General features: G+C 40.6%; 1 protein-coding gene across 1 annotated transcript in view; it reads right to left on the minus strand.

Annotated features, from left to right (window-relative positions):
* Positions 1 to 21291, minus strand: part of PLCH1 (phospholipase C, eta 1) — a 68662-nt gene that overhangs the window by 47036 nt on the left and 335 nt on the right. The gene's annotated exons all lie outside the window — the stretch shown is intronic.

Below are 21291 nucleotides of genomic sequence, written 5' to 3' on the forward strand. Positions count from 1 at the left end.
TAGATCAAGTTTGCCTTGGATTCATACCTAGCAAACAAACAAGAATTGTCCTCCAGCACAGAAATAAGGGTCTCCGTAAGAAAAGGTTGTACCAGTGTGTATGGATATGCAAGTTTGAACTGCTACATTAGCCTGGCATACAAACTGCATGCATGTTTTAATTTCACTACTAGACTGATCAATTGCAACAGGGTTTTAGCTCAGGAAGAGGTTAGCAACAAGCTACTCTGCACAGAAAATCTGCTTCTTTGCACTGAAGGCTATCAGTTATTAATAAAATTCTTACAAAAAATAACTAATTCTCACATAAGTCTTTCTATTATCATCAGCTCAGTTGTCACAGAAAAAAACCTGGTTCCACTAAGATGTTGTTGAGGGCAGCTAGCAAAAGGCAGAAGAAAGAGGACTACATTTCTTTAATGTAAGAAAAGCAGAAAATGGGCCACACTCAGATAATTACAGCCAACAAAACCACGTTGGGGAGGGTTGGGGGAGGAAGAGTCATAAAAGGCAATCCAGTTTCTTCTTCACCATTTCAATTGCCTAAACTTTTCTACATCACATTTGTAATTGTTACAGATGCCTTTCACATACACGTTTTTCAGACAGACTTCAGAATCAAAGTTATAAGGCATAGATTTTAAAAAACTTTTTTCACCAATAGAGGAGAGTAGAAGAAATCCAGTTCCTGCTAAATATCTCAACATTCTCCATTTCTCAAATGCCATCTGCAATAAGTCTAGTGCCCAAGTAAGCACAATCTTTTCTGCTTGCACTTTTCCAGTTCCAAGAAAATACCATCAGGATGCAAACATTTAGAGAAGAATTGTCAATGTGCAAGAGAGTTAACTGCATCATCCCTACTGTGTAGGTTTTAATAACAGAAAGAATCCACTTTAAAGAATGGACTACAGTAATAGAAATGCCACACCATTCATAGGCCCATTGAATTTCAACTCTGCAAACCATTTACAAAATACACCATCCTCCCCTTTAAGATATTTATAAAATATAAGCACACAAAGAAAAAAAGTCTTTTTAAAATCTATTCCTAATATGCTAATTTCAGTCTCTAGCCAGACATTCACAAGAGATAGACACCACACATTAGCATCTGAATAAGGTGAAGTTATTGAACAGAGGCAGTTCAGAATAAAGCTCCAGAAGAGCAATTCAAGAATGATTTCACTAAGGAATAGGAAAACCAGTTCCAGAAAAACATTTAATCCTCTAGATAAACCATGAATACTGAGTAAATGAAGCAGCTCCTCGATGCAGACATATATTAAAATCTGAGAAAACAAGACATGGTTTCCATTATATGGTATTTTTCTAACACAAGGACTAGCTGTGCATTTTTTGCTCGAAGTCTGAAAATGAATAAGGTAGAACTAGAATACAATGTAGTTTATGTGCTACAAGAATAAAGTTAATTAATCTGGAAATTCAAATAAAATATTATGCTTATGCATTGTATATTTAAAGCTTTTCTTTCAAATGAAAAAAATTTTGAAAACTACAGTCAATTCTATTCCCAGAGTTATGCAAACTTATTCTTGACAGTCCAAAATCATCCTAACAGACATCCTGTAGTTTAATGGGTTTTAATAATATTGAAATACCAGTCTATTTTTTTCCTCCCAAAATAACCATTTAAAGCACAACAGACCTCAATTCAAAGAGCATTTTTTAATTTTTAGTTCAAGCAATGATAATCATTCTCAGTAGTACAAACATCTCCTTTTCAGAAGGAGCTGCTTCTCTATTGAATGGTAAACCAGATACAAACCCATCTGTGCCAGCTGGACTTTTTCTGAAGTAGCCACACTCCCCAGCACATGGTAGACCTCTGAAGCGAGGAGGAAAGCCATCCAAGCCCCCAGTAAGTCCAGATGTGACTTGAAATCTTGCAAGTTAGGCAGATGCTATTTATTCTACCTGACAACACTGCTCCTCGCTGCTGAATAAATCAAGCTGCTGCCTGGGAACACTAAGCTGGAACTCTGACCACTAACCATACGCAGCCTTACGTTCAAAAAGCACTCTAATCCGCCCCAAATCAGCCAACAGTACCTTCCGTCCAGCTCTGCTCTAATCTATCCCCATGTGCAATCAGGTCTTTAATAACCAGGGAATAGCTTAGCACCACACCCTGTGAGAATCTCTCGCAAAAAGTTACAGCTCTATTCACAGGTTTAACAGCCATTTCCCTGTACGAGCCCTGTTTTTCAACAGTTTGCAATTAATTTGGTTTAATTCTCCACAGTCATTGTTATGACATGCACATCTGCATGCTGTTGTGCTTTACCACAAAGCACTTAAGGCATGTGGGACCCTTTAGTTGACAATAGAAAGAAAATATTTAGGGAATTAAAACATTATACCTAGCAGCACTTTCAGTAAAATAGAAATGCACTTTGATATACAGGGCACATCACAGCAGTGAAACACACATACACTCCCCATAAAGCATGTCCATCCAAGATTAAATAAATATGCTGGTCACTTCATAACTGGAACCAACAGGCAGGAACTGTGCAGGAGCAGCACCAGCACCCAAAGACACCAGCTGGGATGCTCAGTGCACACCAGCTGCCCCATTGCCCGCACATGACAGCCAGCACTGCACCAAGGTTTTCTGGGTTACCCCAACTCCTAAATGCTTTGTCTTGCTGTGCCCTCAGCCCTGATTAGCTTCCCCAACCCTTCATTTCAGTCATGTAACACTCAAAGTAAGCAGCAGCAAGAACAGGTTTGAGATTTTTTGCTGCTATATTTTGGGTTTTCATTACTAAAAAAATACTATTACCTAACAATTAGTAGCAAACTCTCTATGCCAAGAGTCTACAGCAAAATCTTCATAGAATACAGGTTTTGGGTGAACAGGGGTTTATTTCACTTTTTTTAGCCAGTTTCAGTGGTATTTCACTTTTAAAACATTCTTTTTTCCAAAATTGCATTCAAAGAACCATTACTTGCAAAGAGATGATGTTAACTATTTGAACAAAACAAAAAAAAAGCTCAAGGCCCCACTCATTTTACTCTGTGGGTCCTGTGCAGTAAATCAAATGCACATGCAAAGTTTAGTTGAAACTTCCATGCTTGTCCTAATTTTACTCACAGCAGCCTATTGCCATAGTGGCACGCAGCTCACCCTGAGCATAATCTCACCTGCGTTTCCATCAGCTTCTGTGAGATAGCACAAGCAAGCCATAGGTCTTTAAACAATGAGTTATTAATTCAATTTCAGGACAGCCAGTAAAACCTATTTTTGCAAGGGGCGGTGTGTGCAACTGCTACGTGCCAACAGCTTAAGTGTCCACAGCAAACCTTAGTAAATTTATACAGTCAGCCCTTAACAAAAACAAATACAGTAGAATGTGAATATATTTAACAGCTTTAGGAACAGAGTCCTACGATTAAGTATTAAGATTACACCACTGAAGTTGTGACACAGATTTATTTTCTTTTTTTAATTAAAGATCAAAACAAACTTTTTACTGCTGTCCACAAAAACAGTTCTTTCTTATTTTTCCCCGTTATACTACTATATGTTAAGAAATTAATAATTCAAAGTGCAACCAAAAGAAAAAATGTTTGGTCTCACATGTCTTGCTTTTATGGACTTAATGTTATAGCCATCTGACAAAACAAAAAGATTAACTAAGGCATAAAGAGCATTACCAAACAATGAGAAGTATAATTATGAAAGAGGATATAAACTGTGTTTCTACTTTATATGCAGCAAGCTGCATTAAATCAGCATTAAGCCTGAGGAGATAAAAGAAACCCATAAAACGGAGAATTTACTTTTTTTTAACTGCAACATCAGCTCTTCTCCCCTACATTCAGTATTTTTGGTATTACTATACACTTTGCAGGTATATTGTTTGTTCTCTCTTCAGAGAGGGAAGAACCAAAGACTCCCCATTACCATCACCGCCACGTGCTGTTCCCACCCACATGATTCCCAGGACTTCCGCAGACATCTCCTGTGATTCACTGTACTGCCGTATCCCAAGAACCAGAACAGGATCCTACACTTCACCTTAGGGTAACTGCTCTTACACTATGGAAAGCATGGTTCATCTTACTTTATAAGCCCCCAAATGCCTCCATAGTAATTATCTCAAGTTTTCAGATTTAAAAACCCCCAAACTCCAGAAACTGAACGCTAAGTGAGGCTATTATATAAAAAGTAGATAGTTGGTGGTTGACAAAGGAGTCACAGCATGCTCCCAGCACTGGAATCATGTACCTGGATCCAACTTGGAGTCCATTTTTCACTGATGCAGATGCACGTTCTCAGAAGCAGGCATTGAAGGAATGTGCAAAGAAAAAAGCACACACCCCCCTTAACTAGAGAACAGTATGCAATTAGACTATCATGATCCAAGTAGTGAAGATATTCCAGATGCAATCACAAAAAAAACCCCCCACACCAAAAACCCCCAACATTCTCAGTTGTCTGAACTCCTCATCACCCTATTTTGCATCATTTATTCACCATGAGTATACTTTAAGTTTGCCTTTACGCTAATACCATTAAAAGCCATTTACTCCCTACCTCCATCCCCCAGAGAGTGCATTTTATCTAAATCCCATAGAACAGCACTAATATCCCGCACACCACGCAGCTTACCACTAGCGTCATCAAACTGTTGATTGCTGTTCTGTTACGTAACAGCCAAAAAGCCCAGGGGAGCAGAGACCGCAGATGCAGGTCTGGGGGAATCCATGGCCCCAGTCAGGACCATTTTTAATAGCCACATATCACATTTAATGCCAGATTTTAATTTGTTTTGCAGCAACTCTTCCAAACTTACGGAATTTTACATTAAGCTTCTTACAGTGGATTTAATCATAATCTTTGTGAATTGCATAGACATGAGATGGACAATCTCTCACACTTCTGCAAATACCAAGAAATCCTCAAGGAAGTCACACACACCAGCAGAGACACCAAAGGCTGGTGCTAGGCCTTACAAGTCCCAGCTGAAAAGCATGCAGGTATTTCATTTCAGCCCTCAAGAAGGTAGAGAATCAAAACAAGTAGAGTAACCAGTCAAACACAAGCTATGACTACTCAAAACAATTGTGAATGGCTTACAATCAATGAAAATCATAAAATCTGAAAAACAACTCATGCTTGTAAATTCACTAAGTAATATGCAAACACACAAAACCAGTGAAGCTTAAGAACAAAAACATATATCACCCAGAAGGAAAAAAACCAAACAACCAAAATCTATCAGCAGTGTTTTAACTCTTTGTAGGTCTGGGAACTGTCTGGTGTTGGGGTTTTTTAAAGAAAAAAAGACAAAAAAAACCAAAACAAAACCAAAAGCTTGGGAGTAGTAGCTCCCAGAAGTTATGCTTGAGTAATAACATTTTTCATAGTAACTGCTGTTTCAGCCTACCATATTGAGATTTCTGGCTTAATGCTTCTAGAATGATCAATTTAACTCATCTTATTTTCATATTACAAGTAAAAGGTTTTTGCTATATGCCTTCTCCACAGCTGATCCTTGACAATAGTTATTCTTGCCATAGGAGCACCCAGAGTCCTTTCCCAGACTGAGGCCCCCTCCTCTTTTGCACCAAGAGATCAGAAAGGAATCAGAAGCATCAAAACAAAGACCTGGCAATACAATACAATCCCCCAAGAGTTTTTATGATCCTTATTTATAAGTTTTGTTCCTACAGTGAGACTATCTTTTACAGAGTACTGTGCAATACAGAAAATGACTTGCTAGGAAAGTGCCTTATTTACAGGGCCTATGATTCCCTTTTTGAGATCTACACTTCAGGTAGATTCCTTTATATCTTACCCCCCCTTAACTTCTCCAACAAAACAAAAATAGGAAAACCCCACCAGAATATCCTTTCATAAAGCTTGCTCCTGTCCCCACACAGTAGACATGCAGAGGATAAACTGTCCCAGCTTCAGCACAAACAGTGAATTCTGATGCCTGCACATTTATCAACAAATAGCAATATGTCACAGCAATCTTGGCACCTGTACAGCATCACAGCCTGGTGAGGGGAATAAGTCACAGGGCACAAAAGCAGCTGTGGCTGCAGGATGAAGTGGGTGGAAGAGGAATCCAGACCCCAGGACCTGGAGCACGCTCATCACACTGGGCTGTGACAGCAGCTAGGCTGGAGGAAGCATTGCTTCCCCTTCAGGCTGCCAAATAAATCCACATCTGGGGCTTGATTAAAGAGTAGGAGGGGAATAAGCAGAGTAGAACTGAAGGTGGAGTTAATTAACCTTTAAAAGTAATGAATGAAGACTAGAATGCAACTGATGATAGGAGCTAATTTATTCACACTCATGAGAAACAGTCATTTTGCCAAAGAAACATGTTTATCTATTCTATTCTCAAGCTACCTTGGTGCAAGTCACCAACAGGGAGTCATCTATGGACAAGCAATGGATTGACAGTCTCAAACACCAAAGTAATTTTATTTCCAAAAATAATGATGTTTTGCGCATCTGAGTTTCATGCTGATCAATGTTTCTATTGGTAACATGAAAATGCCTCCAAACCAGTTATATGTTATACTGCTGAGGATACCAATAACCTGACATAGAACAGGCACAAACTTCCTTACCTACAGCTGGGTTTCCTGTCACTTTTATTAAAAAAGCCAGCTTATGGTTTCCCATAACTTTAATTTCAGTCACCCAGGAAGCACACAAACCAGCACAAAATGCTGCCTGCATACTAACAGGCTGTCCTCTACAACATGAGCTTCTTAAGGGACTACTTCAAAATACATGGTAAAGAGGAAACACAAGCACTCACATTTCTTCTTGCAGGTAAGCTCCATGCCGGAAAAAGCTGTGAACTTTTCTTTCATCAAGCTCCACTCACCAACCCCTGGTTTCACCAAGCTACTGCATGCCATGACACTGACACCACTTATGTTGATCCAATACAGCATTTGGCCATTTCATCAAAGCAGTAAGAATTACTTTAATGGTTTTAAGTCTATGCCACATAGTTTCAAAAAGGCACAGTTCTTCAACAAACTCTAAGAACCTTTTCAGTTGCACATAATAATAATGTTCTGTAGATTTATTGAAACAAGAGTGTATTTAATTCTTAAGCACAAAAAAAACCCCCCAAAGTAGTTAACAAGCATATCACCTAGTTACTAGTTGGTTTACCACACCCTTGGCTCTGCAGAAGCAGAGCAGATACCCCTCATGGAGCCATCAGCATCCAGCTCCAGCATCCTCTGAAACCTGACTAGTGCCAGGGAAGGGACCCGGCACTTCACACCACAGAATACTCCTTTCAGGCTGGCAGGTGAGGTATTTCACTTCACGCAGGGTAACGTCCTCAGAACATACCAAACAACACAGAGGCTTTAGACCTTTCAAAGCTGCCATGTGCATATGCTAACTTATTGCGAGTGCATATAATGCTGGGGTAGATTTAAGCTATTATTGGAATTAAACCCATGGAAGACCAAGTTCTTCACAGCAGGAGGTTGATGCCTTCAATATGCACTCAGAACAGTATGCTGTTCTAAACTAATTCCTTTATATATCACTTACTATTCTAGAGCCTATACTTAATACCTGTCTTACAGGTGCTTGGATAGATGTAAAGATACAACAGTCCCAAAGAAGCACTTATAATGACCTCAAAAAAGGCTGCTGCAACAGACCCTGTGAATGAAACTCGATGTAGTTCACTGCTGTTTCTCTGCTTAGCTGTACGGACTGCAACCCTAGTGTTCTGCTAAAGCAGTAACAAGATAACTACAAAGTACCACAACCTGTCAGCCAAAGACCCAAACCCATACCCAAGGAAGTCTGTACCACTCCTCCCACACCATGCCCATTAATGTTCCACTGCCAACTCCTCTTTGAGCACGAGTGCATTTCCCATTCACAGTGGTTAGCAGTCGCATACAAACTTACAGCCAAACCGCTGGCAGACGCGGAGCTGCTGCTTCCTGCAAGCGCTCATTGCGGAGCCAAGTCAGACAGTTGGCCAACGACTGCACACACAACACCTGCTTGTTCAGTTATCCTTTTATCCAGGCGCTATCATACGAGCACTCTTATGCGCATAAATTGTGCAAGGGGTGTGATCCTGCTGTTATCAGTATCGGTGCTGGCAGGCTAAAGTAATCACCAGACTGAGTAAGGGGGAGATCAGGCACTCTGCCTTCTTCCACCATCCAAGCATGTGAATATATTCATGCCTACAAAACACAACATCCAAAGTCTGCGCTTGCGCAGTGCTGTGTCAGCCCTCCTTGTGTGTGGGGGGACACCCCGGGAGCCCAGCCGTGACCCCACACGCACTGCTGCAATGACACCAAAGCAGCCAAACCTGAATGCAAGGGACAGAGTTATACTCGTTGCTTCCGCATCCTTTAACTGCCTCCACCAGACAGAGAAATGGCAGTGCTACTAACTGGAAAAGATTAAAGAAATTTGGCGGTTGCTCTTATACCTGGCTAAGGAAAAGGGACTGCAAAATGACCTCAAACAGAATCTCACTGTCAACTGAGTACTTCAGTAAGAGATGGGTTTATCTACACATACACACACATTTCCACGAGCTTCAAAAATTAAACTGATGCTTTTCTTCTAGGAGTGTTCCAAAAACCCCGTTCAAATAAGCTAGCTCTTGTAAATTATTAAATGGGGACATATCCATTACCTTCTGTGTCTCAGAAAGCAGATGGAGTAACACCTGGTCTCCTTTACCTAACCATATGCATCAAAGCTTAATGTAGAGTTTTGTGTAACAAAACCCTCCAAAATAAAAATACAATGTTTGGAACTGTAGCATACCAACTCCAACATAGGAGGCCCTTCCCTGAGAGGATATACAAATAACTGACTTTTTCTTAAAATAGTCTCAATTCCTTATACAATAGGTGTGTCTATTTCCAGTAACTTTCCCTAGTTAAAAAATACTTATCAAATAAAATCATCCATGCTAAACACAAAGGAAAAAAATCCCAGTATATATCAGCCCCCAACACTGCCCTTAAATTTTTTTAACATGCTTCATAGTGGGCAAAATGATATCTCAAAGTAAGATCCATGACTTTTGGTGGTTTTATTTTAGATTAGTTTGTTTGTTTTAAAATTAGATGATCTTGTTGGAAGATGTCTTCTGAACTACCCAATTTTAACAAGCCAGCTCTTTGCTAAATGTATTTTCTAAGTTTTTTCTTTAAAAGCACACAACCCAACATCATTAAGGATGAGCAAAATACAAAAATAAACTTTATCTACCATGATTTCTCCTTCTCTCTACAGCATTTACTCTATATCCACTTAGAGGCTTAAAATAATTACCTCTTTCCATCCAGCACTGACCTAAATTGAACACAATCAGACATTATAAACTACAAGTTACTGAAGAAAGTTATTCAAGATGTCTTCCTTTTTTGTATCGTCCTGCAATTCTTGAAAGACATATCTTTCTCATCCAATGCTGTTTGATCAGAATTCTACACATCATTTGCATATGTGTTATACTATTTATAAGTGCTACTAGGAAAAAAACCTAGAAACTCTTTTCCATAGAAAGCCATGCCACAGCAAAATGACCAACAGATGAAAAGGTCAAGAATGTTTTTAAAGGCAAATACATTGGTAATAATTTAAGATAACACACAAGTGCAGTTCATCCATATCATAGGAGCAGTATCTCACATACCATCCACATGTTTTCATAGAGAAATGTACTTTCAAGTCAATACAAAAATATCAAGTTTTCCTCTACAATATACAGGAATATATACATTCTTTATATTAATAATGTCCATATAAATATTGTATGTAACTTACCAATCATAAGGATAAAGTTACCTGATTTTTCTATAATCACCTCCAGAAATGTTATGAGCTCTTCCTACAGTAATTCCAAACTCAAACATCCTTACCTTTTTCTGGACTTAAATTTTTATATACTTCAAGGTCTGCCATTAAATTTGTAACTCATGCATTATTGGCAAGTAGAATGGAAATTCTCACTGCAGGAAAGCCTCAATTTAATCTGCATTTCTCCAGAGCCAAAACATTTGGAAAGCAATCCTTAGAAGTACAGAACATTGCCAGCACTACTCTTTACGAGGACGACGAAATCTTCATGATCCATAACACAAAGACAGGAAAGCACAAATCCGGAAACAATACTAGGCAACTTTCTTCAAAACCAAAAAGCACAGCCTGAGAGGGAAGCTGGAAGCATCTGCTCTGTGCTGCTGCTGCTGCTGCTGTGGGAATGCAGGAGCAGCGACTACTTTTGGTATGAGACATGCATGCATAGCAGTGCGATTAAGATGCTCCAGGCATTAAGTGTGCATAACGCCTGGGAAGAATTCCTCTACAGGCAAGCGCAAGGAAATCCTGCTGGCACCTAGGGAGGCCAGTCAGGAACAGATTACCATACTCCAGTTAAAGAATGGGAGAGTGACGCAGGCTGAATGCAGAAGGGAAAAGCCACCCTCACTCCAAAGTAACTACCAGCATCTGCAGCCATGGGATTCTGCAAGGCAGAAGGAGAGAACCTCTGTAGACTGCACTCCTTTTCCCCAGGTTTTGTGCCCCCTCCTCCTGTCTCTGTCAGTAACTTGAAGGGGAACAGCCATTCTGCAGAATCAGGCCAGTTAGAGCACAAAGCATGCAAATGGGTTAGTCTGTGCATCACTGAGCATTTGATTTCGTAAGTACAAGTAGTCTCTTGCGAGATGCTGAGCACTAACTCTCCCAGTAGCTATAAAAAATTACCACGCTACTGGCTAAATACTGTGCTTGTTTAAGCCAACTCACTGCTACTGAAATCAGTGGGTTTATAGTCAGCATGGAACAATGGGCAGAAACATTCAGACTTGCATAAATTGCACTTACTTATGATGGAGCCCAAGGGGCACAGCGTTGGAAAGCATGGCAAGAATAAAGCAGGCTCCGTATATAATGCTTCACGTGTTTGATTTATTGCATTTTCTAATTGTTTCACTATTCGGCTGGCCTTTACAGTGACATTTACATCAGCATACCAAAGGAATCCCCAGTTATATTCTCAAAGATTGTGACAGCAATAAAAGAGGACAGAATTTGTCTAGCCCGTGATAGGAAGAAGTTACACGATAGACAGTGTGACTGAGAAGAAAAAAAAAAACAATCCACAAAAAAAAAACCCCTGTAGAACTTGAGTGAGATGGGAGACAAGATAAATTGGAGTTGACACTTTTTACTTACTGAGAAATCATTATTTCTTAGCTGTTGCTAACACAAAAAGTAAGACTTCACACAGTCACTGCATGTCACGATAGATCGCAGTACACTGCAAGGTATATGTTGACTGTATCTAGCAACCTATAAAATGAAACAACCCCCAAGCCCACTGTAGGATCGTTCTTGGCTGTACTCAAAGTTTGTGCTTCTAATCACGCTTTCAGCTGAGGATGGCAGGACATGGCAGAAGTCATGCTCTGCAGAGAGAAGTGTCACTCATTCTCAGTTACTACAAGGGAAATGGAACAGCTACATCATTACCCCACCACTGGTTCACACCTCAGTTCACAAGATTAAAGGATGAAGTCATCACTCTGAAGCCTCTAGATAGTTAATTATTTACATTCAAACAAATTGATGTGTTATAGTTGCAATTCAACAACAAAAAATAAACTGTCACCCCTCTATAGTTTATTATTGATATATCAGATTGCACTTGATAACGTGTTAAGTGCAAATTACTTCACACTCCTATCATTCTATATTATGAGAGGAGCTATACACAAGCATCTTTAACACCTAAGCTGCTCTCTAAGAAACCTTGCCCAATCATTAATACACTTATTATTTTGTCTTCAAAATAAAGTTCATTTTAAAATCAGAAGTGTTTAAATGCTATATGGCTTTAGAAATCAGGGCAAGCTATATAGGTTAGCAAGAACATTACAGCAAACAAATGAAGACTTTGATGTTATTCAGGAGATGTACGCCACATGGTATGAAAATACTTGTAGGTTTATTCAACTTCCAAAAAAGTAAAAAAAAAAATAAAAAATCACCATGACAACTCTTCACTGACAAGCCAGGTTTTGCATCCAATCCCTAGCCCTGTCAGTCAGAGTCAAATCTGAAACTGGTGTGCCCTTGGAGACACACTACATTAGAGTTTGACTGTCTGCAAAGGGAAAAGTCAAAAGGCAACTAGTTCACTTTATAGTATCTAACACTGCACCTACATCTTATTTAAGCAATGGCCAAGTAACCCTCACATCTTTCCAGTTTGCTTTGCTTTCTTGTACATACCCTGTTCTCAGGGGGATCACAATGCTTCTGCTGGGAGTGCTCTGCAGAGCCACAACATGCAAAGTTCTATCAAAGTCTCAGAGTTGATGGTGACAAGCAAGCTTTCAGAATATGAAATTGTTATTCTGTTACCTGTATTCGACTAACATGAATGATCACCATAAGACAGCAGTACATATTTTCAACAGCCGCCACTGTTTCATAGGTATCGCACAATCACAAGCTTTGGCAGGAAACCTAACAGACTCACTTGTATGTCTGGTTTTCCTGCCCACATTTTCTGCCCGATAAGCCCTTCCTTGGAAGACACTTTCCAATAACTTGCATGCTTAAAAGTCTGTTTCTTTCAACTTTTTAAGCTGGTTTCAAGAAACACGTGAACCATCCTCCAAGCCTCATCACACCAACAGCTTTTGACAATCTCAGCTATAAAAGCACTAAAATTCATTTAAAAGATGTTCATTGACTCAAAATCCATCTCCCCCAGGCTAATATTATTTTCCAGTCGTCTTAATTTGTGGTTCAAAAAAAGTTCTGTCATTAAACCACTGGAATTATTTTGAGATAAGACAGCAAGTACCTCCAGGTACAAAGCAGACAGTGTCAAAGAACTATCCTGGTCATTTCATAAAAAAGGGGATTTAAAGATTTCTTGTAATATCTGCAAACTGTAATTCTTCTCTTCTATGCACATAGTTACAGATATGTTTTCATTTAAAATACACCGTAGTTCAGCTCACAGCTTCTGGCTGAGATGGGGGAAAATGTGGCCTGTTTTATACCAAAAGCAATGCCAGAGGGACAAAACGGTGCTGGCTTGTCTCAGGGTATAATTGCCAAACCAACGCCAATATTTTTAGCTCCCTGGAAGAAAAGATACATTAAACCTGCCACCCAGGCACTCCCAGCTCATCTGTGCAAGGGAATAGCCCACGGGATAACCAGCAGATATTCCCACAGCAAAACAGATGACCAACAGGACAGACAGCTGCAGGAATCGCTGCTCAGGCCTCTCCTCCCTAGGCAGCTCACATCTGTTAGGCTACAAAACCAGCTAAAAAGTCCCTTGAAAAGCACAGAAGATACCCGTACGCCACGTAAACCTGAACCAGTAATTCCTGGGCAAAAATCCTGCCTCATGCTTGCTGCTATAGGTTGGCCAGGATGCGGAGAGGCCACACAAGCTCAGGCAGAGGCCCCCTTGGCAGGGCTGAGCGGCTGTGGTCCAACGTACCTGCCGGAGAATCGGCTGCCATGCACCCCTGCCCGAGACACGGGGGATGGCCCTCCCTCCCCACAGCCTGGCAGCATCTGAACCTGCCCGTGGCACCAGGCAGCAGCCACATCCCCATTCATAATTAAAGAAAATGTATTACCAAAAGCACCAGCCTTTGCTGAATTGCCAAAAATGGAAGCCCAATTTTTGAACACTAAAACCCATACCTCACAAGGCTTAGATTACTGGACAGAGGCACAACAGTGCAAGTTCTACTGCAAAATAGTCATTTTCCAATAAGTGAGAATATGATTTAATGAATAGTTTTGAAATTACAGCATCAGAAGAATATTAATTTTCTGGCTCATCGGTTTTTCCTTTTTCACTGTCAAAATAGCTGGAAACTGGTACAAAGACTAATTCTGCTAAAGAGCAAGAAAAGCTGATTAGAGAACTTCTACTTCTTACAGTAAATAGATCATGAAATAAGAAGATAACATCTTCATATTCATCACCCAAATTTAATCTTAGACCTAAAACTGTAATACAACCTCCTAGTGAAAAGTCAGCTATCAATGAATAAAACTGTATTAGCTGCATTAAAAACTTGTCATTTTTATCAGATTAAAGCTTTTATCAACTCTACTCATTTGTCATTAATGAAGACACATTTCTTCGAGAAGCTGACAAATATACAAAGATGGAAGGGGAAGAACACTTTGCATTAGAACTCAACTGCCTGATACACCCGCTCAAGACCAATCCCACACATTAAACTCCTCCTTTCCCCAAAGGATGCATCTAGTGATAGACACAGTGTTCTTAAAGGTAGTTACACATTCAACAAAGCACGAAGACACAGTTTCTTCAGGCATTTTTAGGCACCTTTTCAAGCTACGTGAACTTTAATAAATTCTTTAATGCCCTTCCTGCATGTACATTTTCAGTTACATCTGGTTGTCTCAAGGAATGAATTATGGATATTTTGCTACATAAATCAGAATATAAACCAAAATATAAATTACTGCACTATTAACTTGTCCTGCTTTCCCAAGCATCATTATAAAACTTAAATGGAAGCTGACTATTAAGATATAAGCTTGAATTCTGCAGTCTACATCTGGCATCTTTAGCACTGTAGCCTCAAGCGCAGGGCTTGCATGAGGCTTCAGCAGAGCTAATTATAAAGCATTGCCCACCAGCAAACATTAAGCCTAATGTACACGTGCAATTCGGCAAAGATTTAATATTGTTCTCCCAAAGCTCTTGTGCTCTAATAACCAAAATAGACCATTTTACTGTACAAAAAGTAAAACATAATGCATTTTATGTTCCCATTCATTGGGCACAAAAGTTCAAGATCATTGAAGCAAAAAAATCCTACAAGAACTTGCACAAAAGCTCAGCTTGTCAGACTGAAATGAATGGAAAAACACTGCAATAACACCTGCCATAAGCAATCTCTTGTGAAGCTGTCCAAAACTGGTTGTGTAACAGCAGTAGGCGTTCATCTAATAAAGGCGGTGCACAATTGCATCCCTTACATTTGGGAAATCTTTGAGATGATCTCTCAAAATAAGCAATTGCTTTGGACTAAGTTTCCCTCCCTCCCTCAACTTGGGATGTATAGAAGTAGGTGATTTGGAAGAACCTTTTGAAGGATGAGCTGGATATTCCTGAAACAAGAGACTATGAGCAGATGCAGGAATCCAGATCAGCAGTCAGCAATTTCCCCTGCATGTTCGCTGGTGGCTGGGACAGCCAGCTCACTGCACGCTGTCAGATGGCAAAATAATTACGGAAAAATATTGTTTGCTTAGTGCCAGCACAAGACAAATGTTTGAGTGGTCTACCTCAAAGTGCCATGTGAAGTAGTGGAAGTACCGATATCCAGGGCAGCACTGTACCAAAGCTGCGCTGCAGTGGCTCAGCACCTCAATATTGAAGTCTAGAATGAAGTTCCCATTCTTGCCACCTACCCTTTCCCAGGGGCAGAAGAAAATGTTGTCACCACAACGTTCTCAACCCCTTTCTTCAGTAAGACGTTAGGAGGCAGACATTCAAAGCTACCAAAACTCCTAACATGACTTAAATACCTACCTACCTTACAGGCTTGGCCCTCGGTTCAGTACATCCAGTCAATGGTCTTTCAAAGGCGAAGTAATCGAGCAACCAAACCTGCACCATCCATTACAGTCTGAATGTGGCGAGGTTGCATAGAATTACCGTTTCCCTTCAAGCAGAAGGTTTACACCAGCCAACATAAATTTTGGAGTTAATTCCCACAGATGGTCACAAGCCTGAGTGAATGCCAAAAAACTTTAGAAAAAAAACCTTATCAGATGTAAAGTAAATAAATGCAATTATCTAGATGCAGCTTCTAGCTAAGGAAGTACTTATGTTGCTGACCGGCAGGCACTGGGAGCACGTGCCACAGGAAGGGTTATTACGTACACACTGGAGTTTTTTATACCCTTTATACTTTTAGCCCCAAACATCTGCTAGCAAAGTAGATGGATGTTTGGTCTGACAACACAGCCACTCCAACATTGTTATTGCCAGCAAACAAACAAAATATGATCCACATTTACAGCTTGAAAACCCTGAGAAAATTAAAAAAAAAAATCTTTTTCCAAGCCTAGAGGCATGATGTACTTTGTATTTTGGCACTGTTTGCAACAGGAAGGCAAAGAAAGTGGGTTCATCAAGTCCTCAAGGCTATTCCGAACATTATAATTGCCTATCTGCTCTATTCTACAGAAACTACTAAAATAGCTTAAACCCAGATCTGTCTTCAGTTTGTTATTCTCTGTGTGCACATACAGTGCTGTATCTCGCTGTTACTGAAGAAAACTGACATTTTTGCTTCTAGGCAGATAAGACTCCCTAGAGTACAAGGCACAGCAGCAACCTCCACACTTCTGTAACCAAAAATTTCAGACATAAACAAATAAGAATTTTAATATCCTGCAAACGCAACTATTAGCGGCTTTTCCCAATAAAATTATGAGAAATCCTTAGGCAATTTTGATGCATAGAGTACTTCAGCATTACACGTATGAATGTTCACTCATTACTCAAAGACAACCCATTAAAGCCCTGTGGAAAGGCACACGGTTACGTATCAATACTTTTTCTTGCCTAACACGCGAGTGTCTCAAACCATCATTATAGTGTGGTAGAGAGCAGCCTGATCTCTGTACAGTAACATTTTCCAGAATGGAAGGGAAACACTACTGTTCTTATTTTCTCTTCACTGGACACAAGAATTGAATTGGGACCACTTAAATAGTTCTCCAGCCTTGTATTCACATTAGTCAATATATTACTTGCTACTAATTACATTTACAACTTCAGAGCAAGAGTATAGATAGGATGCTTCAACAATTTTTCCAAAACTACCAATCTCCACAAAGTACATTAGTTTCTCCTGTGTCTATTTATATACTCATGGGCAATTTTCAATTTGCTTTTGTTCCAACTTTCCCCATCAGTTCAAATAAGCCTTTTCTTCCCTGAGCTCTCCCTTCGCAATGCATTCATAGTCAGCAGTCACATCCCCTCTCAGTCTTTGATTTTCCAAGCTAACAAACCAGACTCATCTCGTCTCCACTTCTGTAGTCCTTTTCTCTGCCTGTTCCCAAGCTCCCCTTGCTCAAGTACTGCTGACCAGAACTGCATTAGGCTGGGCCTCACAGCACTAACACCTTCATCTTAATCCACAACACTCAAAATTGCATCTGCCTTCAACAAATGCATCACACAAGCAAGGTACTGTCCTCCTGTTGCCCTGTCTTATATGCTTTGTCCTACACCACCTCCTCGCTTGCAGCTGATGGTCTCCCGCATTGGAGCGGAAGCATTCGCTGCTTGTCTTCCAAGTGAGGTTTTGACATTCACACAGAAGCACCACGCACTCCAACAGGTTATACCTGCAGGGCTGCAGTCTCATTTGGGTGTTTCTACTCTAAGATGGGGTTTTGGGTTTTTTTCCTTTGGTTGTTTTTTTGGTGGGTTGCTTTGGCGGTTTGGAGGGTTTTTTTGTTGTTGGTTGGTTTGGGGTTTTGGGCTGGGTATTGGGTTTTTTGGGAGGTTTTTTTCTGTTTGTTGCGGGGGGGGAGGGTGTTGTTTGTTTGGTTTACCACAAAACAAGATGTTTAAACTACTCCAAATAAACACAGAGCTTCAGCATTCTTATTTACGCTGTCCACAAGAGTTTCTTGCATTTAAACACCTCAGCTGGAGGTGAACAAATGGAATACCATCTATTTAGGTTCTTAAAGCAACACAGGTCCCAGAAGGGTAAAAAAGAAATGCCAGAGATGAACACAGTTGAGTAGCAAAGTTCATACTGTGTGCTTCTGTAGACAATTCCAGTCCTGAAGTCTCTATGGAGAAAGATGTTCCTATGCTTTTTAAGAACCCCAACTGATGCAGTGGGATATTTTTATCTGGCTGGCTTGCACCTGAGGTGTAACAGTTCTTCCAGATTACAGGTTCAATTACAGATAATAACCGTGCCGCTGTAATGTAACCTTCCAGACAAGCCTGATACAACTGAATTGGTCCATTGCTCTGAACGAAAGAGTGCAGTTTAGATAATAAGAGCAAGGCTGAATTAACGTGACATCCTACCAATAGTGGCCAAGTCCCTATTAACACAGGTCTGGAAAGAGGTGGAGAGGCCAGAAGATAAAATTAGAAACTAAGAGAGACAATTAATTACAATTATGGAAACGCAATGTAAACAAAAGGTTTGTATTTCTGAGAGAACTTAAGAAGAAAAGATAATTGGCTTTAAGTAACTGACTCTAGTAAGTACGAACAGCTACTTTCAGAACTGCTGGGACAAAATCAGCCATTTGCTAAACATGTCACAGCTTCTTTCTGTTTAATGATTACAGAATATTAGCATTCATAAATGCAGAAATATAAGCTAATCAATGGCTCTGTGTGCTTTCTCCCTTATGAGCCATGCTTTCAATGTCAGAATATGAAACTATAATAGTAATAACTACAAAAAAATAATGAAAACACTGTGTAAATTAGATTGAATAGACACTAGACCTGGACACATACAACAAAAACACTGAGATGTCAACAAATCACAAGGGGTTGGATCGCAGTACCTTCCCTGCTAACAGACAGTACCCTTCCCACATAAGAGTTCATATTAGATTTTCTTTCCTAATTTCCCAGCAGTGTAAAAAAGTTTTAAACAATTACAATTTCCTTATGTCTACTGGAGAAAATATGGTCTCAGACACAGGTAAGTCCCAATTTAGTTGCTTGGCATTCGCTTAGTCACACAAAGCCCAAAGTTCACTGCTCAGTCCAAGTTGCTAAGGAGGATGGGTCAATCTTAACTGCAAGGCTGCCATCAGGAACGGGGGCAAGCACCCAGCCCGCTCACGCCCACCCATCCCGCTGGCCTTTGTCAGGACCTACAGGATCAGAAGGCTCACTGGAAAAAAGCAAATCTCTAAAAAGCTTCATCAACCCTTTTATCTATCAGTGAGCCTTTTATCAGCACAATCCCATAGGAAACCAACTTCTCTCAAGCATCAGGAGCAACATGCTAATTCCTGAGGACACGCACACGTCTCCTTACATCATGCTGTTGGGAACTGCCACCTCTGTCACTGTCCAGCAGGGACTTCAGCTCCCTCCATATACTCAGAGTGAAAGTAACTGTCACTGCAGTGTCTTGCGTAGGTTGAAGAGACAAATGGGAAGCCCTGAAGGATTCTGTCGGGAAAAATAATTAATCTTGTCTGGTCATGAATGAAAGACAAATAAATTAAGCCATAGAATCTTTCTGGTCTAGAATTCCTGCTAATTATGTCTTCTACTTTAGACAATTATCACTTTAAAGACCCATCACTCAATAGCCGTTCATGGATTACTGGACTTTGTGCTAATGGATCATTATCCAGCCTTCATGCCATTAGCAGAATAAAGACATCGTCCTGCTCTACAATAAAATACCACCTCAAGTCACACAGTATGGACCAGACTTTTCTTTCACTTGGTCTGGAATAGCAAAACTGCAAATACACATCCAAAACTGTAGCTGCTCCAGTTACACACTCATGATGGAGCGCAGACTGTTGCCTGGAGAGAAGTATGATTAACGGGCATTTACCAAAACACTGCAATAGTGCTCAGACTCGGAGAAGTGGGACCTGGGTGAAGACACCTGGGAGACAACTCTCTCCTTTCACAATGTCAGAGCGAACTCAGAAGGAACATGATCCCACTAAAATCAGTGAGACCACATGAGTGGCCTGATAAATCCCAGGAACGAATCTCAGTTTCATTTGAGAAGCAGAACAGTTGTGCCTGGAGATGACAGGTTCACCAATGACGGATTTGTGAACCATCTTCCCTGTAATGCATGCCCCAAATGTAGCACACAGATGAATTAATGTGACAATGGTGCTGTCAGACTGACTTACAGAAAAGTTATTAACATTATTCTGGTGTCCCAAATAGAACTAGCAGTGCCTATGGGCAAGAAAAAAAGCAGTACAGAGGAAAATGGTGTTATCTCTGAATAGGCGTTTGTTAAGACGATGCACAAATTGACACATGCTTAATTCTCCTACTAAACCATTAGCTTCATCAATGGTGACATAACCACAGTGACAAAAATGCAGATACAGTTTGGTTTACAGGGGGATGCATCATAATTCTATGCACTGCAAACTTCCTGAGCTTCCTGACAAACACACAGGGAAAATGGAGATGTAGGTTCTCTAGGGAAAAAAGATTACCTTTGCTTTTGAAAAAAAATGAGTATTCCTATCTTTAATTTATAGGTATTCCACACTACTGTTATTAATAGTGCCATAAATCTGCCCTAAAGTGACAGTTTTTCATCACTGACCTCAAAGGGAGTAAGGAATACAAAATTTGGGCTTCTCGGAAACAGCATTAGCAAGTCACTCCCCCAGTAGGACAGGTAGGGGTCCAGCTGTCTTATTAGACTAGACCTGCAGAAGTCTGTTCCAGGCAGGGAGGGCTTGTGAGTCCTGGTGGTCCCTTACCCACTGCAGGAGCACGGGCTGGGCTCAGCACTGTTCCTTAGCATGTGCCCAAGGGTAAAGCTACCCAGCAAAGGGAAAAAAAACCTGCACGGGGAATGCATGTGCTCTCTAGTTAGGTTGGTATATCAAGTTTTAAAGCATACAAAGAGAGGACCCGAAAATGAAGTCTGTTATATCAAAATGTCTTCAGAGTATTTCCCAACTTTGCTATTGGAAGGATACTTCAACAACTGAACGATCACAGCATGTAATCTGTAATGGCAAGAGACTAGGATGCGAGGGGTTGATAGGGAACTAGAGATGACTATTAGGCAACCATTTTGCGCAAACGTCTGATCAATACTTGGAAGCCAAGCCATTCCTGACACTTTCAATTCCTCCTCACTAGGAGCACAAAGGACGCATACCTGCAGATTTCATGGAAGCAGTTCTAGAAATGCCTCAGGAGGAAACGTTTAAGTGTAAGACAGCGCCAGACCACGTGAACACAATTAATCCATTTCGCTCCAGAACACAATCGCCGTCTACACCCAAGGCAACTCTACCCACTGCCCATGCTCCAACTGCCGCTCTTCTCCAGGCTTTAACGCTTTAGTTAGAGCTGGAGCTAAGTTTCCCAGCCCGGAGCACCTGCCTGTCGGTGGCCTCACCCAGAGGGGAAGGGAGGAAGCGCAGTCCTAAACCAAACGGTGGGGAGGAGGAGGAGAAGGGGCGGGGGGGGG

The sequence above is a fragment of the Haliaeetus leucocephalus genome, unplaced genomic scaffold, assembly GCF_000737465.1.
Source record: "Haliaeetus leucocephalus isolate CR32 unplaced genomic scaffold, Haliaeetus_leucocephalus-4.0 Scaffold1014, whole genome shotgun sequence".
Taxonomy (NCBI): domain Eukaryota; kingdom Metazoa; phylum Chordata; class Aves; order Accipitriformes; family Accipitridae; genus Haliaeetus; species Haliaeetus leucocephalus.